This window comes from Ixodes scapularis, unplaced genomic scaffold (genome assembly GCF_016920785.2).
Source record: "Ixodes scapularis isolate PalLabHiFi unplaced genomic scaffold, ASM1692078v2 PGA_scaffold2__306_contigs__length_199485367, whole genome shotgun sequence".
NCBI classification, from domain to species: Eukaryota; Metazoa; Arthropoda; class Arachnida; order Ixodida; family Ixodidae; genus Ixodes; species Ixodes scapularis.
Genome location: NW_024609857.1, coordinates 92,409,583 through 92,433,863, shown reverse-complemented (window position 1 = coordinate 92,433,863; position 24,281 = coordinate 92,409,583).

Below are 24,281 nucleotides of genomic sequence, written 5' to 3'. Positions count from 1 at the left end.
TGCCCATAAAGGAAGCCCACACCTCCTCGGCTATCCCCTTTTTCTCGCGACAACACAGAATAAACAGACAACGCAATGCAAACACAACTTTACAATTTTTTTTTTTTTTTAATAACCTCACTTTTTTTTGAAAAAAAGGAAAGCGGTGATTAAATAAAAAAAAATAGTCAAAAGTCTGAATTATCTAGTAATGCAGGCAGTTTGCTCTATTCAGTAATGAATATCGGAAAGAAAAGAAAAGCTGAACGTGTCGAGTGAGACTTGACTCTGTAACATTGAACTTGCACGATAAGGTCGATTAATTAGGCGACCTGAAAAACGTATATATTTTATGATATCGGCGTTCATTTCGCCCTAAGTCATTAGAAATAAAAGTTTGTATCATTCTAAATACGCACTCTTTTACTCAACATGAGCATGTTTGCTTACCTCAAAAAAGTTGAGAGACCACTCAGCACGTCATATTTGTTCTAAAGCGCAGCTCTTTGGCGCCCGTTTCCGAGTCGCCGTCGGCGTAACCACCCCACTAAATTTAGCGCGAAATTTAATTAGTGTTGAGGTCACTTCACGCCAGTTCCCCCGCGAAATCTAGCGTAGAAACTGAATTTGTTTATGGGTGACGTCACACCAAGTCATGTGACGTCATTTTGCGGGGAAACTGAATGGGTGTTGAGGTGACGTGACGTGCACCTCCCTGCTATATTTAGCGGTGAAACGTAACCCGCTAGATTTGCGGGGAGATTTTCCCGCTAAATTTAGCAGGAAAATTACACAGTTAAATTTAGCTGGAGGAGGATATGAGGAGGAAGAGGGAAGGAGAAGGAGGAGGAGAGAAGAAGAGGCGGGGGAAAAAGAGGGAAGAGGAGGAAGGCTATACCCTCCCTCTTTACCCTCCCCTCCTCCTCCTGAAGAGCTGCGCTGTAGTCTGGCATTACAGAGACTTGTAAACGTCTTTAATTATTTTTTTATATAAATCATCACTTTTTTTGTATATTTTGCAAGTTATTGACGTTTGTTTCCGTGACTGAGCCCCATAGAACATTTGCGTACTCTAAAATTGGTCGGAATAAAAATGTATAAACAGTAATGTTCTGTTAGTTATTCTGCCCCCCGAAATTCCCAGAGGTGAATGGAGTCACATTACATGTCTAAGTATGAACTTACCACTTTCCTGATATAATACAAATCTGGAAACATCTGTCGTATTTTTTGTTGTTCTTCTAAATTGTAATATAAAAATAAACAATTATGTTTAACGTTTAATGAGCCTCTGTTCATTAAATATTAAACAATACACTTTTTTGTGTGTGTGTCTGGGGGGGGGGGGGGGGGGTTGCATTATCGTCCAACAAACTTCAAATATACCTTTTCTGTGCTGGGCTTCGAAAATAATGTAAACCGAGTTTTTTTTTTCCGCACTGACATAAACTACGCAATGCTGAGCGCTCAGTCTTTTCGCTTGAATAGCACGTAGAAGTTGGGATCACGGCCGGCTGGGTATAATCAGCACGTTAGCTTCTTTGTATAACATTTTCGCCCTATTTTAAGGAAAAAGTGGTCGGTTCATTATCGCCGACATGTTTTCCGTAACCTAGCAACTAGACCGTCTCTAAAAACAAGGCATATAATTTCGTAAAATGACGGAACGTAGGTAGCTCACTTTACGGACGGTTATCCGTTTCCCATTTTACGGCAAAAGTTTCCGGTTCAATATTGCTGACATGGTTTTCGTAATCTAGAAACTGAAATGTCTGTAAAAACAAGGCATATATTTCGTAAAATGACGGAACGTCTGTAGACCACATTACGGACAGCTAGCCGTAGGAAATATGAAAGCTGCCCGCAGTAAATAACAAAGCACTATACCTTTCCGCCTTATATAAGGCCAAAGCTACGAGCCATCCACACCACCTGTCCTTCCGATACATCAGGCGACTTCCCTCGCAGAGCTCTATCTCTGCCAGGGGTGTCACCGGACGTATGAGAGGTGCAGGATTGGGGCGGATGGCTCGTAGCTATGGCCTTCAAAAAGACAGAAAGGTCTCGTGTTTCGGGCTTTAGTGCGAACAGATTCCATGTTCAAGTAAGCCGAAGTCATATGAAACTTTGGGGTATAGATTGGTGTGGGGGCTCATAGCTCCGTCATTCAATATATGAACTTTTATACTTTTTCGTCCCTACACAAAACATAAAAGAGTTCATGTTTTGCAAAAGAAAAAGAGCCCACCACCTGTACCATTCGTGGCCAGGATTTGTTTGTGTGAGATCGGCTGTTCCCATATATATCAGGTGAAGGAACCAGTTAGGAGGTTTTGCTACAATAGCTTTATTGTAAGAAAGAATGCCTTGCTTTAAGTTTGGAGAAATTTTACATTATAGTTGTCCTCGTGCTGCCCGTCTATATGCCCCTCCTTGCTTGTGCTTATAGTTTTCCTTCAATGGAAGACCTCTTTGGTATCTTTATAGTGCATGTAGGGGCAGACTGAAATAAAAGGCAGAGGAGGATTCAAAATCCATACACAATCACACAAATTGTATATGACATACATTATTAAAGTCAACGAACAACATGCATACCGACTAGCCCAGCTCCTTAACTTTCTACTGTACACGACATATAAAACAAACCTCCCATAAATTGAACCAAAGTAAATATTTGCATTGTTTTGAATACCCAATACAACAAGTGCTTGAGAAATAAAAATAGCAAATTAAAATTGCATAACCATTCAGTGATATTAAGCACATTGAGTAGAGCCAGATGTCATTTAAAAAGTGTATACAGTAGGCTCACGATAATTCAAACTCGGATATTTAAAGAGATACTACAACAAAATTTCGGCGCTAATTTTATGGTCGATATCTGTTCAAAGGAGCAGTACCACATCGAACACACCAATATCTTGTTAAAAAAGTCTCTAAAAGGAATTTTAAAACGAATTAAACGATTAGCAAAGAGCACCTGGTGGATGTCAATAACGCCTCGTTTGTAATGCCCGTCTAGGAACGTTGACAGCTAGTGACGGTGAGTGTCTCGCCTCCGGCCACGACGAGAGAAGAGGGGAAAAAGGAACTCCCGTCTTCCCGAGATCACTTGTGTGTGTTCCAGAAGTAGCTATTGTACCCCTACAGGCACGTAGCCAGGGGGGAGGCCCATGGGGCCCGCCCCCCCCCCCCCCCCCGAAATCTTCCATTTTGCTGGGACCTCCGGACCTCCTCTCCCCCCTCCCCTTCATGCAGCATTTTGTCATGGGCGGGCCCCCCCCCCCCCCCCCCCCCCCCCGAAACAAAATCCTGGCTACGTGCCTGTCACCCTACAAGATTATAAAAGATTATCTCGTCACTCAAAATTCGTACAAAAGCAGCCGCTTCGGTGTCTCGATCGACTAGGCCATTCCCTCGACGTCAGCTTCGCCGTAGCTTTGCTCGTCCCGAGACGACCTACGTCACGATTGCGTCGGATGTCACGTGCTCTAAGCTGGGCCTTCTCCGAGCGCTTGCTAGAGTGGGCCGTTTATAACAAAAAAACAACAACAACAAAAAAAAAAAAACATCCAGCAGGCTCAAAATACAAACGTGCGATTGTCATTTACGGATATTGTAGATCATATGCAACCTATTTTTGAACACGGCGGATATATTTCAAATTTCGTTAAAGTATCCCTTTAATGCTTCTGGTCAAGTAAAACAAATTTCAAAACTTGGGTTGTCCCGCTACGTTTTTGGTGGATTCATAAGCCGCTTAACTCGAACGGCGTTTTCCTGCAATTCATTAGTTTTGTTCACTTCTTTCCGAACCACCGTGCACTGCGGAGAAGCAACACTGGTGGCCCTTGCTTTCGCTGGTGTTGCTTTTCTGCCGTGCACCGGTGCTCGGTAAGAAGCGCGCTCAACGGGACGAAAGCAGAGCAGAGCTGTACATGGAGAGCTTGGTCAATGAAAGGAGCGGGCAAAGCTAGGGCGTGCACCAGACGCTGATAGAGGGCTTAACAAGCTCTCTTGGCTAACTGGAAGCCGAAAAGAATCCGCCTAGCCATGGTAGCGAGAAACAGTGGGGAAGGGTTAAATGTAGTAACTCTTCATGGTTGAAGATATGGTGCACGTAGTGTTTTGAGTATGGTTATGCAAGAAGATGCAAGAAACAAATGTGTCGCTTGATTTCTGTTTTGCTCAAACAGAGTTTGACCGCTTTGACGACAGATTCCCGGCGCTCGGCGCTCGGCGCCTGGCGTACAGATTACGTCAATCGTTCTGCTGGTCGCGCATGCTTTTTATATCCTCTATATCTTTATGTATCTTCCACCGTGATGTCGAGTGACCGTGGTCGAAACATCATGTGCACCATATTGCAGTCACCGAGAGTTACTCCGACGCTCTTATTAATTTTGTTTCTCGCAACCACCACCAGGGTATTATACGCGGCTTCTGGTTGGCCACATTAGAATTTGTGAGACGCTCTGGAACGCGCCAAGCCCACCTTCGGCCAACGGTGCCTCCTCATTTGAGTCCTATACATCCCGATGAATGGTTAAATCCTCTCTATATACGTCTCTGAAGCAGAGGACGCATGAGTGACTGAAACGGGCGCCGCGCGGCACTTTCCATAGCAACTTGCGCGGACGTTGTGATGTGTCAGCATGACTTCATGTCACAGCGTTCACGCGAGTTGCTATAGAAACTGCAGCGCAACGCCCGTTTTCATTACTCATGGGTCCCCGCTTAATAGTTCATAATAGACAACTTTTTGCTGGTTGAACAAACTTAATTTTGTTTTGAACTGGCATGTGCTGTCTAAACAGTCCCTGATAAACAACATTTTTGAGGGTTCAATAAACTTATGTCATAAATTTCACCAATGTTTCATGACTGGCATACCTGCTTATGATTAGTTGGCCTGTGTATAGGAACTCGTCAAATATCTGATATTTCTCACAAAAGTTGTGGCTTTCTGGAGTTTGAATTAATGAGAGCCTACTGTACGTCATATACAAATTATTGGTTTACTTATTTGGACTTAATGGAATCTCAACTTTTTTCCACTGGCAGGGCATTAAAAGCAAAATAGTACATCAATTTATTTGCTCTAGTTTTGTGCACTGGCACAGGCTTGTGCAACTAAGTCAAACTAGCATTAAAGGGAAGCTGAAGCACTTTTTAAGAAATCTGAATTAGGAGTGGACTTCCATAGCATTTTGTCCCGCGAATTTAGTAATCGCACTAAACTTGGGCAAAAGTCAGCGTAAATTTCTTTTTTTTTTAATATGTGCAGTGATTGCAGTAGGGCATGCAGTGAGGATCTCTCCCACCTGTAATCTGTCCAAAGCGTTGTGACGTCATTGTTGGCATTCCTAAGTCGCGAGCAAGGGTTATGGGACCCTGCCGATGACGTTACCTTTGCTAGTTTTTATCTCCGTTCTCGCGCTCTGCTTTGTTCTGTGCGCAGCAACGTGCAAGCCCACATTAAAACTTTTTTTTTAATTCAATAAGTTTTTTTTAAGCACGGTGCCTATGAAGTACTTTATTAACTTGAAGTACCATACCCTTCTTCACCTCAAGAACCATAGTAAAACAGGTCCGGCTCCCCTCGGAACATTACTAATTCCTCTCTTAATGGGAATGATTAACATATATGTAGGTGAATTTGAGATTAGATATATGTTATCTTATCTAGACGTACAATTTTCAAACGCCAAAAGATAACCAAATCTCGTTAGAACTACTTGGCGCCGCGCATGAACAATGCGCGAAACTTGCTTCTTTCGTGAGATTAAAAGAGGTATAGTTCCCTGAACTGAGCGTTGCGCTTGACATATCCCCCAAGTTCAAATTATCAACATGCATGGAGTCAGTGCTTAAAGTCAGGGGGTTCTCGGAGGGTCTCGGATCCTCGATCTTAGCGTGTGGTTCGATAATACTTATGCCATAATCACAAGTACTGAAGTTGGCACCACATGATCAGTCTTTTTAGCAATTAAAGTTTTGTTTAGTACCCATGCCAATTATGTGCTGCCAAAAGTAATGTTTTAATTTGCAATATTATCAAAAGTACTGTTAACAAAAGAAGCAATCCGAAGGCTTGTATCAGGCTATTGGGCATTCGTAATTTCAACGAAACAAGCCGGGTTACGTTTATTCCCTTGTCAAGTCAGTTTTCTGTGCGTCTACTACCCCCCTACAATAAGAATCTGTAGGAATCGGCAAGAGACTAAGCATTGCATGTCATGATGGCATTAGAGTTTGACGGATACCCTAGATTAAGGAAACTAATTATAAGAGCGAATTAACAGAAAAACCGATGAGCTAGAAGCATCTGTGTTTGTTTACTTGAGCACAAGTTTCATTTAAGCATATTTAATGGTCGCGTTAAGTCCGTGCTCCGAAGCGCACGAGTTTGGCGCTTCGTTCACTAAACGGACAGAAGCGCTGCAGGGGACTGACACTTGGGCATGGGCTTCCTGTGCCATTTTGTTCTCGGAGTGCGAGTGACTGCTTCGCGCTCTGTGACGCCACGTCCACAAACAAAGATGGCTGCGCGGACAGAAGCGTGGTCGTGACTAAGGGTGCAGTCACACCACTGGCACTTTTCAGTTGAATAGTGCTTAACCTAGCAGGTAACAACGATTTGATCTGAAAGCCAAGACAGCAATTAGCATTTCGGAAAAGGTTTATTTGTGTTTCTCGCCCGAAAACGAATTGGCATGCTAATCTATTGAACCGTGGTGTGCCGGTGTAAAGCCCATTGTCGGGGTCCGTCTTACCGCTCATTCACACTGGAAGCGGATCCGCGTTCGCAAAGCGGTTGCGAACGCGGTTGTATAAAGATCCAGTACAATTGCACGCGCACTTGATGTCATCGAGTGCGCGTGCAATTGTACTGGATCTTTATACAACCGCGTTCGCAACCGCTTTGCGTACGCGGAACCGCTTCTAGTGTGAATGAGCGGTTACGCTGTAAGACGCAACCGCAGAACATCTAACAAGTGTCAGTTTCCTGCGTTGACAAGCGAGTTCAAGAATGTTGTCTCTTGTTCAAATCTGAACATGATGCATGGTCAATAAATAGATCGGCAGAGGTAACTTTCCGCATATCTGCTCTAAACGAGTCTTCAAACTTTTAAGAAATATTAATACATTCGCAGAAACTTAATGACGCCCCCTTCTTTTTTACTTAACATTGTGTCTATCCACACAGGCCTTAATTAATGTATCCTTGATGTAATTTCGGCTTCGATCGCTCATATCCACGAGATGCCGGGTTCGTCACAATCGTGCGCTCGGTATGTAGTTCGTGCAGCTCATTCATGGTTTCGGTGTGTGTCGCGCTCCTCTACGCTATGCACCAAATAGTTGCTGCGCTCTGAGTATGAAACTCGGAACGGTCAGAGTAGGAATAAAAAAGCGCAGACTTAGCGCGCTCAATGTTATCTTCAATTGTCAAAACAAAACATAGTAAAAAAATTTCCAAAAACATGAAATGCCCACTTCCACTATTTAAAAACAGGGTTGTGTTTTTACGTGCTTTGCTGCAGATTACTTCGAAATAAAATAGCACTGTTTGTTTGTCTTCTATGACTGACCCTCATGCACGATCTTTGTGCACCAAGTGTTTCTCGAAGCAAGAGCGACTTCTTCGCGCTCCATGACCTCACATCTCCAAATAAGATGGCTGCGTTCGAAAAAATGTCAGGACGAATGGTGCAGTTGAACTGCTGCCCCTTTTCAGGTGAATAATACTGAATGCAGCAGGTAAAGACACTTTGATTTAAAATAAAGAAGCAATTACGTAGCATTCTCGAAAAGGTTTATTCGTGCATCTCGCCTGAAAACGAATAGAAAGTGGGCTCAATTTGGTGTGCCTGTCTGACAAGTCTGACAGTTTCCAACGTTGACGAGCAAGATCAAGAATGTTGTCTTTTTTTTTAATTTGAGTTGGATGCTTGGTCACCAAATATATCGATGAAAGTAAATTTCCGCATATGTGTTCAAAGCGAGTCTCTAAAAATCTTTCAGGAGTTTTTCAAATATTTGAAGAAACTTATAACGCCACCATACCCTTTACTTAATGCTCTGCCGTTCTACACGGGTCTTAATTAATTTATCTTCTAAATAATTTCGGCTTCTGCCACCGGTCACGAGATGCCGAGTTAGTCCTAACAGTGCAATAGGGACGGGCTCATGCGGCTCGTAATTTGCTTCGGTGTGTCGCACTTCTGTATGCTATACTCCTTTTAGTTGCTGCGCTCGGAGTGAGGGTACAGGAGCGCGAACTCAGCATGCCCAACACCTGAAAGAAGGTAAAGGACATATACTTTGAGGTTAACAAACCATACACCAGATAAGCTGCTTCATCTGTGTTGAATGGTTCCAGAAATCTATCGATGCCCTTGGACCAGCAGAGTTGAATCGTTCATCATCATGAAAAGCAAACCAACAAAACTATAAGATGTTCGGCAAAAATAGATTACGGTGTCCGCGGCACTTTGTGCTTTTGAATTGAGACTTTAAAGGAATGAGCTCGATTCCCTGGAACTGGGGGCCTGGAGTCGGCACGACCATGTCACTGTCGCTCACGCAATTTCTGCTACTCCTGCAGGTTATTGAATGGTTTGCTTGTAAAAGGTTTACTGTCTTTATATTGCCGGTTGCACCCCAAGTGCGGTATAACTGTGTAAAGTCTTATTCGCTTGTGAAGTACCACACACGTCATCGCTTTTTTTGTTTCGGCGGCTTGCGTTTTATTTCTTATTGCTTCTACTCTCCGGCGACTTTGAATTAAACCCAGGTTCTGTTAATGACCCAACTCTGCAGATGATTTTGGACGGGCAACTGGAGATTAAGGCGCAATTAAATAACATAGGAACAAAACAAGTAGCGGAAGGGGCCACCCTCGAAGATTTCAAAGCACGTATTTTATCCTTGGAAACTCAGGTTGCTACACTTAAAAAGTTAGAGGCGGCCGTGACAGAGTTTTGGAATAGCTGCGGCAGCCAACAGCCTGTAATGCAGTCCCTTGTGTCAAAGGTGGATAATCTTGTAAATTGTAGTAGAAGATGTAATCTTGTGTTTTATGGTATTAAAGGTGAGAAAGCAAATGATTCATGGGCGGTTTCGGAACCACTAGTTAAAGGACCATGTGAAACAAAGCTCGATTTTACGCCTACAACCATTGAAAGAGATCATTGGATTGGAAAATTTAGTCCAGAGAAAACCCGACCTTTGATTGCGAATTTTTCGTCGTTTAGAGAAAAGCAGTCAATCCTGGGAAACGCAAAGAAGTTGAAAGGTTCTGGCATCAGTGTACCAGAGGATTTCTTCGAGTAAGCTTGAGGTGTAACTAGGATCGTGCGAAGCTGTATGGGTGTCAGTTAAGACTTCGAAATGATAAAACTGTGGCAGTTTGTTATCTTTATCGGCCACCAGCAAGTTCAACCGATGTATTACCAGAGTTCAAAGCCGCGGCTGAAACGATTAAACCTGATAGCATTGCTATAGGTGGCGATATTAATTTGCCCGATCTTAACTGGCACCAACCAAGCACACACTCTGGAGTAACTCGTGGGCTCACAGCAGTAATGTACAATTTTATCAACCCGTTTTCGTTGCAGATTGTTGGGCTAGTTGGTACTTGGAAAAAGACGAGGACAAAAGGGAGACTATACAACACGGGGCGCTCCGTGTTCTCTATAGTCTCCCTTTTGTCCTCGTCTTAAGCGCCATCATGACGTCTGTTTTCGTTGACTCAAACAGTGCTAGAGCCCACTCGAGGGGACCACATTCTAGACCTTTTTTTTTTTTTTTCAAACGAACCGGATTTGGTTCAAAATACATTAGTAATTCCGGGAATCAGCGATCACAACGCTGTCCTTTGTGAAATGAAATTGGATCACGTAAACGTGTATAATGACAGCAGTCGACGCATATTTAATCACAATAAAGCTAATATTACCGCAATAAATGCTGAACTAGATGCTTATTTTGTTCTTTTCAAAACGCTTGCTGAATCATGTGAAGTGCCTGAGTTATGGACACTATTTGAGACGCAAGCTTTGGAATTGCTAGACCGCTTTGTTCTCTCTTTGATTTTAACTAAGAGGCCTAATAATAGCAAACCTTCGTTTACAGAAGAACTACGGAACTTGGCCCATAGAAAACAAAGAGTTTATCGGGCCTATAAGAACAATCCGTCGCTTGAAAATATCATCAAACTAAAACGATAACCAGTAATCTAAAAACAAAAATGGAACAAGCAAAATCACTTTTCTTCGAGTCATTTCAAACTAAAGTTAAAGAAAATCCTAAAGAACTTTGGAAATACATAAAGAGAGATAAAAAAAGATAACGTATCTATTCCTGCTCTCGTGAAATGTGACAATATGGTCACTAATGCTGGTGACAAAGCTGAAGGTTTTAACACTTACTTTAGTCCTGTGTTTTCCCTACCTGTTATAAATAACAACACTGGAGACGGCCTCGCTCCGGCGGATGTATTGCCCATGGAAGATATCTTCTTTGATGCTCACGGGATAGAAGTTTTATTGGAGGGCTTAACTGCTTCAAAGGCTGCTGGCCCTGACTATATACCGACTGCTTTACTGAAATCCTGCGCACGATCATTTTCCCCATATTTAAAATTACTTTTTACGAAGTCACTGAATTATTGCTCGCTCACTGATGATTGGAAGATAGCGTCAGTAGTCCCAGTTTATAAATCGGGGCTTCGCAACAGTGTCTCGAATTACCGTCCCATTTCATTAACTTCCGTTTGCTGTAAAATTCTTGAACACATCCTGTACACGTCTATTTTCAAACGCATGCACATTCATTCTTTGTTTAATCAGAAACAGCATGGATTTCGAAAGGGGTTGTCCTGCGTCACGCAATTAACTGAATTTTTTCTCGATATAGCTGAAGCGCTGAATAGCCGTTCAACAGTCGACTGCAGTTTCTTGGATTTCAAAAAAGCTTTTGATGTGGCACCTCACGCTTTACTAGTTGAAAACTTGTGGTGTTATAATATCAACCCTTGTGTTATCTCCTGGGTTTACGAATACCTACGTGCAAGATGTCAGTACGTGGTAGTAGATGGCACGAAATCAAGTGTTTCCGCTGTAACATCCGGGGTTCCTCAAGGGTCGGTTTTGGGGCCTTTACTCTTCTTACTTTATATTAATGATATCTCGGCGCCCGTTACATCATGTATGCGAATGTTTGCAGACAATTGCGTATTGTATAGAAAAGTTAATTGTAAATTTGATAGTCTTATCCTTCAAAAAAAAAACTTAAATGCAATACAAACTTGGTGTGAAAAATGGCAGAGGAATCGTAATTTGGATAAAACTGTGTGCATGACATTTTCCAGGAGAAAAGCACTGAGCGAATTCCGTTATGAAATAAAAAATATCAATCTAAAAATAGTTTGTGAGTTTAAGTATTTAGGCGTTTTCTTTACATCTTTATTACATTGGAGTCGACATGTCGATTATACAGAATCAGAATCTGTTTATTTTTGTCACAGCGCTTTTACACACATGTGACAAGGGGGGCCAGAAAAAAAAGCTGCAAGTTTGCAGCTTGACGGGTTCCTGCCCCCCAAAACACAGGGCAGAGCGGCACTGTCATCAAAAACACGTACAAAAAAAAACAGTGAAAATAACATACGTAACATGGCATTAAGCAATATATTAAGTATCGTCTCAATACAGATTGATATAGATAGATATAACAAACATAAGACAAACATTCTATTTATTACCGGAAAGCTTAAATTTTACGGATATTTAACGAAAGTTTACCAACACTCACCTCCAGACACGAAAGAGAAACACAATACAGATAACTTATATAAGATGTCGTATAAAATAAGTGTCATTAAAAATAGGTGCCGCTTCAAAACATACTGAAGTAGACGATATAATAAACATAAGACAGACATTTTCACTCAATATAAGAAAGCCCGAGTTGTATGGACATTTAATGAAGGTGAATCCACTTCTTGGGAATATAAGGTGTTTAACAGTGACGGTCATCTGTAACTCAACCTCTGGAAGCCAAAATTAGTTCTAGATGATGGGAGTCGCCATGGATGCCAATGACGTGATGGATATAATGATACATTATTTTCAAGTTTAGCGAGGTCAAAATCACTGTAATATGTTCTCTTAAGGCACGCTGGTATGGGACAGTTAATCTATTACAGTACGTGTTAGATACATCAGGTATTTTATGCTTTATAAATAAAGGAAGAGAATTATAATCGCGCGGGAAATTTTTAATTATCCTTATAGCTTTTCTTTTTGCATTAACTTCAACCTGTCAAAGTTACTTCTTGTTGTTGTCCCCCAGGCCAGATGGCAATAACAAAGAATTGAATGAAAAAGGGAATTATATATTATTTTTTTTATAGTTGCATGAAATACTTTCTTATATTTGTTCATTATCCCTACTATTTTACGAAGTATTTTATGTATGTAAGAAACATGGGGATTCCACGACATGTGTTCTGAGAATACAACGCCGAGGGTCTTCGTGCTGTCAACGCATTCTACTATATTTGGCCCAAAGTACAAATCACTGGACAATCCGATGCGTGATCCTGGACATTTAAAAAAGACTGCATTTAGTTTGGGACGGGTTTATAGACAAAGAATTTATGGTGACCCAGTGTTTTAACTTGCGTAAAAAATAGTTTCCTTTGGAAGTTAGTATGTCTTCTCTTGAGTCAGAAAAAAAGATGCTGGTATCATCTGCATACATAATCAGCTTGGCGGAAGTTTCTATCTTTGTAATATCATTGATGTAAATAATAAACAACAGGGGACCTAATATGCTTCCCTGTGGAACCCCAGAGAAAATGCGTTGCATGTTGGATGACGAGTTTCCAATATGAACATATTGGTGGCGATATTGTAGGTCGGACTCAAGAAGTGATAAGGAAATATCACGTATACCGTAACATTTTCACTTGTCAAGAAGATTTTGGTGGTTTATTCGATCGAACGCTTTGCTAAAATCTATAAGAATCTCTAAAGTTAAAAGTTTATTCTCAAAATGTTTTAATATAATTCTTTCTGCACTAGTAAAGCTGCTTCTGTGGATCTATGTTTCCTAAAACCGAATTGCGATTCCGTCAACAAGGAGTACTTGCACAGAAAATTGAAAAGTCAAGAGCACATAATTTTTTCAATGGGCTTTGAAAAAATAGGAAGGATGAAAATCGGACGGTAGTTACTCAGATCATTCCTATCCCCACCTTTATAAAGAACAGAAGCTTTAGCAACCTGCATCCTCTTCGTGAATATACCGGATGATAATATAAGATTATACAAATGAGTTAAGCATGGAAGTATTAAATCCAAGACAAATTTCACAGGTCCGATTTGGAGATCCTCACAGTCATGACTACGGCTATTTTTTATGCTCATAAATGTGGAGAAAACTTGGCCTTCATCAGTAGGATTAAAAAAAAAAATGGTTTCATTGCAGGTGGTAAAATTATTTATGGCTGTACTGTTATAAGTACTGTTTCCCACACTTACAAAATAGTCATTGAATTTATTGCTAAATTCGGTACCGGATACTTCCCTATTATTAATGGTCATGTTTTCATGACCATTAATGGTCATGAAAACATGACTTCTTAATACGGAACCCTGGTTCGGGTTCCGCATTAAGGAGTTCAAACGCTTCCACATAATTTCGGGCTGCCTAAAACAAGACACATCAAATTTGGCAGCAGAATAACGTCGTTTTGCACGTTTTAACTGCGTATTTACAAAGTTTCTATTTTTTTTTTTTTTAATTCACGCAACTTTACTTTGTTTAGAGTTTTACTCGGCAAAGGCTTCTGGGGTGGCAAAGGCTACAAAATCTTTGGGTTTTCTTCGCGGAAATACGCGAAATTTTCCTCAAGTCACCCGGGAGTTGTTGTATAAAACAAATGTGTTATCTATTTTATTATATGCCTGCACTGTGTCGGACCCGCCAACTATCACAGATAGAGATAAACTAGAATGGGTGCAAAACTTTGCGGCCCGCTATGTATTGGGAAGGTCAGTAAAAGATAGAGATTTTAGTGTGTCACGTGCTAAACATACTCGAAAGTGGGATAAACTCGAACACCGTAGAGCAGAGCTTCGATTGAAGTTTTTTCACAGCATACACCATTCCCCACAACCGGAATCCCACGTGACACCTATCTTTTTTCAGCGCATTATCATTTCGCCCGAGTGGATCACGTTCATAAGGTTCGCGAGTACAGATGTAGGACTGCAGTTTTTAGTAGTGCTTTCTTCCCAAAAACGATTTGCCAATGGAACCGGTTACCTTCTGCCGTAGTATCAATCTTCTCAAACGATTCCTTTTATCCTGCCCTGGGATCAGTCGAGTTGCTAAAATAAAAGTTATGCAATGTGTGTCGTGGTTTCGAGATCTGCTTTGACGTACATAAACTATCCTGCCGTTATTTGTTGATATAGAGTGACGCTGTGTGTTGCGAAGTTGTGATGTGCTTCCATGTATACAAGTACTCTCGCCGTCACTTAACCCAATCGTACTTCACAAGGAGCCGGCTTGTGTGTATTCAAGTAATGTTTGGCGTATGTAACTCCCGCCGCTGTAATGCCGAATGGCACTGCGGGTATTGGATAAATAAATAAATAAAAAATAAATATATAAATTAGAAATTACGCTGACTCTGCGAAAATTTCTGTTCGGCATTTCTAGGTGGTTGGGGTTGATTTCATAGTATTACCAATTGGTTAGAAAAATAAAAGGAAACTGTCTCGTTAAAGTAAAAAATAAGTTCCCCCAAAAAAGTACTGACCTGATATGGACATATGAAGTCTTGTTTTGACTAGCAGTGACTGGCCTTGGTTAGCACTGACATATCGTCCCCAGGATTGAAACGATGGTTAGGTAATATCCACCCTTATGCACGTTTCTGTACCGCTGGAAGAGACGAAACATCTCGTTAAAATTGAGCAATCCTTTTCACTTGCAAATTTTGCAGTTCAAGCTTCCTAAGAGTAGTTTCCCACACTAGTGTTAAATCAGAACAATAAAAGCAAAGTTGTTTTGTTAAGAGGGGCTCACCTGATACGCATCTGTGAAATCGGGTATTGATTAGCATTGACTTATTGCTCCCAGAACTGAAAAGCTGGCTCTGTAAGTATTGTTCACCTTCATGCACACCATTTTAAGAAAACGTTCCTGTTCAAGGCTGCTAGGAGCAGTTTACCACACAAGGGCTCAATCAAAACAATGAGAAAAAAAAAGAGAAAAGTTGTTTCTTTAACGTAAAAGCATTATTTAAAACTGCAAGTGACTTTTACCTTCAAAGGGCTATATTGCATGAAATGCAGTAATTAGAGGTAGTTTTTGTCATTTCGTTCATTTTATTTTAAACTGAATGTGTGTATGGGTCACATGCCGTTAGTTCCTGTGACCTATACACACAATTGAAATTGACATCAATTTTTCTGCCAAATTTAGCGAGGAAGCTCAATTGATTCATAGGTCACGTGACATAAATTTTTCCGCTAAATATAGCGGGAACCGTAATTTGTCTGTGGGTCACATGACATCAGATCACATGGCAAATTTTTCTCGCAAATTTAGTGGGGAAAATGAATTCATGCATTGGTCAGGTGACATTGACATCAATGTTTCCGCTAAATTTAGCGGGGAACCTGAATTTGTCTGTAGGTCACATGACGTAAGGTCATGTGAAATCAATTTTCCCGCCAAATTCTCCAAAAGAACTGGACAAAATTTTGGGATTGGAGGGTAGCGTTAAAAGCGCTTTATGCTGAAAAAAAAGCTGCTCACCTGACGTGTATTTGTGGAAACATGCTTTGACTAGCCATGAATTGTTGCCCCAGGACTGAAGTGCTGTTTTAGTAAGGCTTCCTGCACAAACAATTCAAGTGTAAGAACACAAGCCCCAAAATTTTCTCGCAATTCTCCTTCCGCTGCTTTTCTGTGCATTTAATTAATTTCATCCCTTGGCAAATCCTAAAGATTTCGAAGTGTTTATCTACGTCTTTCTGTTAGAGCCCGGTTCATGCTGCAGAAACTTGACTGAGTGGGTAACCCGGAACATTCATTGTTCGTCGAGACACTTTTCATTTCATCCCATCCTGTTCTTGAAAGCAGAAACTCATTTCCCGTGACCACGGTCATTAAGGAATTTTTATAAATCGTGCACAGGAGGTTGGCATTGCCAGCACAAGCTCATGTCTTCACTTTGATCACGGATTAACCATACGTCTGCAATGCGCTATGCCTGATCTACGGAACGTTTCTGTTATACCAAGCCTCGAGTCATTTCATTGTCAAAGGAGCAGGCATTTTTTTTATAAAAACTTCCTTTCATTGCGTTGTTTCAGAGAACAATTGTTCTTTCTTAATTAAGACCAATTGATCATATAAGGATAATTGTCATATAATAACAGATTCACACGATGGATCGAATCGCAATTTCTATCCGTGGATAGTTTGTCACGTTACCATCATGTTGGCTATTCCTGCGATTTGCGCCTCGTCTACTGTAAGGGCAAAGTGCCTTTTCACGCGCAGATATTTTGGCAGGCGAGTAACTGTAAAAGCGTTTACGGTAAAGTACCAACAGCACAGAAATAGTTTTGTTTTCGAATGAGCCAAACAAAGATAGTGCACCACTGTGTTTTGTCCGTTCGCTGTTTCATTTTGTCGGGACATTCGTGTTTTTCACTCGCGAAAGAAGCTGCAAGAACTTTGTCCGGCTGACACGCCACAGGTTCTGGTACTCCCCCGGGTCAGTGTCGAGAAGCTTCTGTCCAAACTTGCCTAGCACGCTGCAATCTTTCCTGACGTCCACCCAGTTTTCCATCCAGCAAGACCTTTCTTACAGCGGTAGTGTGCTGAAGAGTGGTGCACAAGCAAGCAGTGCGTAAAGGCATTTCCAAATGCCTCTCCGCGACTCCACGACTTCATCGCTTCGACGCTGAAGCCTCCTGGAGCAGGATCATACTTGTGTCTTGTTGTTAGTAAAGCTAGCGGCGCTTCGCGCTAAGCCTGTCATGATGCTTTGTCTTGCTTGGTATGTAACAGCGGCACACAACGATCATTTTCATGATAGCACCGTGACCGTAGTTGCAAACATCACTTCTGCACTTGGAAAACGGTGCCAGAGTGCGATGTTGGCGTTCCGCAGAATTGCAGGGCCACGAATAGGTTCAGTCTGTCCGCGCTGTCATCTGCTCGTCTTCTCCGTGTGAATGCGCGTGTGGGACTGACGTTCCGTAAACGCCTTGTCATGTGATCAATCCATCCGCGAATAAGCTTGTCGTGTGAATCAGCCATAAGTGAACTGCTGTGTCTGCCCTCACTTAACATTTCTGTTGACGTCGCCTGCACGTCATGAAGGTGCGTCTCATATCCAATTAGATATTCTCGAAGGAACATGGAAACTGCATAACAATGTCGCACATTTTTCACCTTGACGCTTTAACCGTTTTCTTCTTCAGTTTTTGGTCCTAATTTTTTTTATTGCACATGCGACCCAGGCCGCGCATGTTTCCACAATCGGTCGCCATCCTTATAAACGCGTACAATAAAAAAAAATACGTGCTGCCATCTTTGAGCAGCACCGCAAACTAAGCTCGGGACGAGCCTGGGGTGTCCAAAAAGAGCCAAGGGGCGAGGTATAATAAATAATAATAATAATAATGCTTTCTTTGAATCATGCCCCAGAACGACCACTAGGTCATGGTGTGGTGGCACATAACATGGGAGTACATGACTTAACACAATGTCTTCCACTTGTAAAAAAGAACAGACTAACATGCAATCAGGAATTAAAAAGATAAAAATTTAGCTCCCTTCGAAACACTGATATATCTGAAAAGATATCAACATGAGAGGACAGTTCATTACCACAAATCTGCATCCTTACCATCAGTGACAATTTCGATTGAATGGAGGTGTAAAATATACTAAATCCTCTAACAACACGTGCCGGTACGTGAAATTTTAGCGATGACACTAATTCACTATCTACACGACCGTGTACAACCTTATGTAAAAATAGAACGTCGCGAGCTATTTTTCTGTTTAACAAGTTATGCAACAATAAATCTTTAAGAATATATTCGTAGTCGTAGAAACATCTCCTTCAAAAGTACCTATCATAAACAATACGAATAAATCGTTTCCGCACTCTTTCAATTTGTGCCGCATCAGATGAATTAGGCGAGTTCCACACAACACTGCAGAACTCGAGTCTAACCCTAACCAAGGAGCAAAACAAGCGCACCACGCACCAATGATTTGAAAAGTCCCGCGTACGCGGACGAGCTACACTGGTCCTAAACGGTTTGGGGACGGCTCTAGGTGGACGAGGGCTTGTCCAAAACGGTTAAGGGGTTAAAGTGCACCAGCACCTCTCACGTCCTTGAATCCTTGTAGTAGTATATTCTAAATGACAAGACAAGGTTACAGAGAGTGACAAGAAAGAGGAAGACAGGACGTCATATCTTTTCATTACAGTGTTGAGGATGTAGTGGCAAGAGCGACGCCCGCTTACAATGGACATCGTGAAGACGGTCAACGTAGATGGCCGTGAGTGGCGCTGGAGTTCTGAGCCCTAAGAGAATTTGTGGCAGGTGGCAGATGTGCAATGAGCGAAGAAGACAGAGCTGAGGCGGTACGCTTCTCCCGAATGTGGCACCGTAGCACTTTTCTTTGTGGTGTAGTGGTGGGGAACCTTCACCGTTCCGTTGCTGTCTCGGTCATAAATGCAAGGAAAAAGACGGACACACACACTGCTTCGCACCGGAATGCAAGTCGGGCTACCCGGTCAGGTTGGTTGGTTGGACAAACTTTATTTAGATGGGGTGTGCGTCATTGAGCCTCGTGGTTGGGTCCCCTAGTCCAGGGCCCCACAGGCCTGAGCCACTCGCTTAGCCCGATCCAGCAACGCGAGCTGCACGTCGGGCTGTGAGGCGAGCAGAGCGGCTTCCCAAGAGGATTGGGATGGTTTGGGAGTAGGTCGGATCGCCACTCCGACCGGAGTGGGGCGGGCCCAGGTGCCGTGGTAAAAGGCGGGCTCGGGAGAGTGACAGCCTGGACATTCGCACCGGTATCTGTCGGGGAAGAAGCGGTGGAGCTGGAGGGGGTTAGGAAAGGAGAGGGTATGGAGTTTCCTCCAGTCTGTCGCGTCTTGTCGGGTGAGGGATTTGTGGGGAGGGGGTATGTTCTGCGTGATATGCGGTAGTACTCAGTGACCTGGGTGTACGTATCCATGGGCGGGTTAGGTGGGTTGCGAGTCGAGTCCCTCGCATGGTCGTCAAGAGGTCGGTCATGCCGTCCCTCCTGAGGCAATGTCCGGAGAGTCGCGTCTCGGGCTAAGGCGTCTGCCGCCTCGTGGCCTGGAAGGGAAGCATGGCCGGGGGTCCATACAATGCGGACCAGTGGTAGTTTGTTGTGGTCTAATGGGGAAATAATTTGTTTGCTCCAGGGGGAGAGCAGACCTCCAGCCCAGGCTCTGCACGCGGTTTGTGAGTCGGTCAGGATGGTGGCGGTGGTCGTGTCCGGATCAAATTTGGGTGGTCGTGTTCGGTCGATATAGCCAGTGCTATCGCGGTCTCCTCGGCCTCCGCGCAGTTGGGGGAGCCACGCAGCGAGGCGACGGTTCCGTGCAGCCGTCCGAGGCACACACTGCGACGCAGCGACAGCCCGAGGGAGAGGTGTACGACGCCGTGTCCGTGTGCAGGGCGTCCGGGCCGTGGTGGTAGCGTTTGCGGAGGTAGCGGACGCGCGCGAGTCGCCTACCCCGCGTGCGCTTGCGGGTGCTTGTTTTTGGGGATGGGCATCACCCGTACCTTCGCGGCAATGGTCGGTGGCGCGGGCTTCTGCCGTCCCTCTTCGAGTAGGGTGGTCGGGACTCGGTACCCATGGCGGCGGAGGAGGGCTCTGCCGGTCGTCGTACGACCGATCCGGGTCATCTGCCCGGTCTGCTGCGCTTCAATGAGTTCCTCCACCGTGTTGTGGAGGCCTAGTTGGAGGAGGCGTTTTGTAGACGCGTGTTGCCGGAGGCCGACTGCTGTCTTGACTGCTGTACGGAGCGTGGCGTCCAGCGCCTCCAACTCGCGGCGGCGGAAGTTGCGAAAGGGGGCGTGATAAGCGACGCGGCTCACGAGGAGCGCCTGGACCATCCTGAGGGTGTCCGTTGGGCGCTGCACATCGGTGAGTGGTACAGTTCCTGTATAGGCTCCCTACGGGAGCCAGAGTTGCGCGATCACGTGAGAAGCCGGATGAAGTGCCGTGGCGAAAAGCAGACGTTGCCGGGGAACGTACGCCGGGGAACGTCCCCGGCGTACGTTCCCCTGCTTTTTAACGCGCCGCGCGCCTCGAACGCGCGGCGCCGCTATTCGCCGAATTCAGTCACGTGACGAGCGGGATCAACATGCCATGCAGGAAAGATGGCGCTAAGGAGATGAACGCGCAACTCTGGCTCCCGTGGGGAGCCTATACGCCTCGCAAGTGGGCTCATTTTCGTCTTCTGCGCATGAGAAAGGAAGTAGCGGTGACGTCAGAACGCCGAGTCCTGATTGGCTGATCGCGACCCCCTATTGAGCATCGTCTGCTCCTTTGCAACGTCGTCTGCTCGCAACATCGTCTGCGTCTGTCTTACCTTTCCTGCGACTTTCGGAGCGAACGCGACTTCGCCTTTAAGGGAGGGCAGACGAAATAACTCGAGCGGTGCGTTGTTTTCGTCTAACAACTAGCAGACGCGCATCAAGGAGGGAAGTCAAAAGACTCACTGGCGAGGTGTCCCGGGGCGCCGAGGTTTGTTTGCTTAGTGTCCGCAAGTTCCCTCCCAAATACTTTTTACCTCCATTCGTGTGCGGCGAGACCCCTCACTCTTTAACGGCGCCGGCGGGTTGGCGCAATTAGCGTCGTCTGCTTTACGTCTGCTAGTCAAAGCGATGGCTGCTTTACCTTTCCTGCGTCTGTCGGAGATTCGCCGCTTTTTCACCGGCGAGAGTCACCGTTGCCTCGGGAAACAAGGAGATAACAAGAGGAAGAAATTGACCTCTTAATCTAAAATTGAGGTCAGCGATCAAAGTATAACACGGGAAGGGTTCACAAGGGTCGCGCGGGCATATTCCATTCAGCACGTCAGCCGGTCGTGGGCAGACGGTCGTCGAGTCGCGGAGTGCCTGCTAGGCCTAACTGCCCAGCTCGTTTGGTCGCGTTCGGTGGAATCGTCGCCGTTGGAGCTTTTCCCCGGTGTCTGTGGATCCAGCGTTCTTGTTCGTCGTGCTCTGTTTCAAATAATTTTTACTTTTTTTTTTGCTGCTTGAGGTCAGGACGCGTGAGAAGCTCACGTAGAAAAATAAACGTCCGTGGGTCGTCGCGACCGCGACGCTGTCGGCCATGCTGACTTGATCAAGTGCGTAACAGCTTCGGAGCTGTCGTAGGATTTCGCCGTAACCTGCGCAAAACTTACGAAAATTTCGTTTCGTGAATACGAATTTGTTCTTAAGTTTTGTCTTACGCACATTTTTGGCGTAAGATCGTTTCGTGAATCTGGCCTCTGCACTCCCGAATGTCGCAGGGAACGTAAGACAGACGCAGACGACGTTGCGAGCAGACGACGTTGCAAAGAAGCAGACGACGCTCAGATAGGGGGGCTCGATCAGCCAATCAGGGCTCGGCGTTCTGACGTCACCGCTACCCCCCTGCGCAAGGAGCAGACGAACTTGCCCTCCGCATACAGGAACTCTAATGAGTGGTCTTGTGAGCTGAAAGCAAGAGAAGGCGCCCAACGCGCTCTTGCTTCGCGACCAAGGTAAAACATCTGCCAGTCATTGGCCTCGCCAAAACCGAGGCGCTGCCGCGGTTGTAGAAGGCCGCAACACTCGCTTGCCCCCCCCCCCCCCCCCCCCCCCCCCCCAACCTTTGCACCGCTTTGCGCGGAGCAACTATCGTAGTGTCACCCTGTGCTGCGTGAGTGGTTTGTGTTTTTGATAGTTTTTTTTCGCGTGTTTCTATAGTTTTGTGGCAATAGCCACTGATGGATGAGAAAGAAGGAGAGACGTAGACAGCCGCATTTTGTCTGTCTCTCCACAGTTTTAACGTGCGCGGATGAGTTACGGAGCACGCAATGCCTAAAAACTGTTGAACACCGCGTTCACTCTAAAAAAAGTCTTTGCGTCTACTTTCACGCACAGCACTCGGAGAGCCGATCAGCGCAACTTACGGAGGCAGCTCAGCGAATGACGATGCGGAAACATATGTTTAAACCAAAAAAACGCAGTCTGAGTTGTGACATTAAGCAATGCAAAACGTCACGCTTGCATTGCTTAATGTCTCAACTCAGACTGCGTTTTTTGGTCTAAACATATGTTTCCGCATCGTCATTCGCTGAGCTGCCTCCGTAAGTTGCGCTGATTGGCTCTCCGAGTGTTGTGTGGGCAAGCAGACTCATGTTTTTTTTTAGGGTGAACTGTAAGTCAAATGCTGCGAGAAATCCGGAACTCTGCTATCACGAGCTGCCGTCTAGAAAGGACTTCCGGGATGCCTGGTTCAAAAACATTTCGCGACAAGGCAGCGAGAAGGGCACCCAGTAACAACCAAGCTCCAGGAGCGTCGTGTGCTCCCTTCATTTTAAGGAAGAGGACTAGACTACTAGGTAGGGGAAGAGGAAGTTGCTGCGACCGACAGCGGTGCCGACTCTCAACCTCTCTACCTCTCAACAGCAACTCGGTAAAGTCTCTGTTCAGTTGCTTCCGCCAATTCAACGGTGGTAATGACCGAGTTGATGCCAGAACAGTAGTTTTCACGGCAGAAAAGTTGCTCAAGGTTCGTTCGTTATATTGCAACCTAACTGACCTTATGTCGGGCGCCCAGTTTCTCGAAAACAATGCCATTGCACGCCTATCAAGTTTCTCAAATAGTCTCAATTTCGGCATGCAGGTTGGCATTTTGGAGGCTGCCAGAAGTGGACATTCGCCCTCTAGCTCTGAGTGCTAGACAGCCATTGAATATTCCAGCTCCACTCGTGAAACAGGAAAGGCTGCAGTTCCTGAGGCAACTCTTGGTGTGCTTTGGAAAATTCAGCACTTGATGAAGTAAAGTCAAGTACCTTCCGTACTTGAGTTCGCACCTCTGACTTACATGGCTTGCTACTTGGCCTTCGTTTGCTAACAAAAGGGGACAAAAGGGGACCAAAAGGGGGAAATTTTCGTAATTTCATTGTAATTAGCTTAAACATTCAGCTTAGCAAAGCAATAGAAATGTCTGAGTGAAGGCAAGGAAGGCTGATGTGTAGAACCCGCTCAACTTTGCAGGTGACGTGTCCTGAATGCAAGCTGCAACTTAAGGAAAATGTATAACGTGCCGGAGCATATAAATTCGTGTTTAGCCTTGTCCAAGGAGGCTGCAGCTATCCACGACCTGAAGCTGTCTCGCTGTGCAAGCTCGTGTGCATGCACCTTTGTCGAGAGGGCTCTACAGAGAGCAGAGATTCGTTATTGTGGCCAGATTTGCAAGGTCCTCTTGAGCGCTGTGCTTTCACACCTTATGGACTGCCCGCTGATGTGCTGTACAAACTGCAGAGACCCGTACCACAGCGAAACGGTCTGCGAGCTCTTTCTCACGAAGCTCCTCAGACCTCTTTTGGCAAGCTGGAATGGTGACCTAAACAGCTCTCTAGAGAGTATATTGAGGCTTCCGCGGAAGCCTCTTTCCCGAAAGGTACTCCGCTTGTGAACTATATGACTCTCTTGATATATTTGTGAACAATGAAGTTTAGATTGCTGAAGTTATGCACGAGGAATCCGTTTCTCATTGTCATTCACAGATACATAAAAGGCACAGCTCGAGCGTGCTCGAGCGTCGGTTAAAACCGGAAATTACACGGCCTAGCTTATCCAACTGTAACGCCTATATTGCAGTGGTAATAGAAACGGGGCCACACTTACGGGAACAAGAAAACGACAATTCGCTCATACTGCCAGCTGAACGCGGCTCTAACGCACAGCCTGCAGCTGAGTAAGCTCCTCGCAAAAAGAATCCTGTGATTTTATTCTACACAGATTTGTCACATCATTCATGCAATCTGGCACTCGTTTCAATTGAGGCCTTTCCGCTTCACGAGAAACAATCTAAATGGCCACACCGGGCCGGGCGAGGTGAACTGCTCCTCTCTCGCCGATAACGAGCGCCACGGCTGGCGCTGCGGGGTAAAGTAGAACTATCGCTCTCACCGGCGGAGTGAGGCATACGGCAGGCCGCTC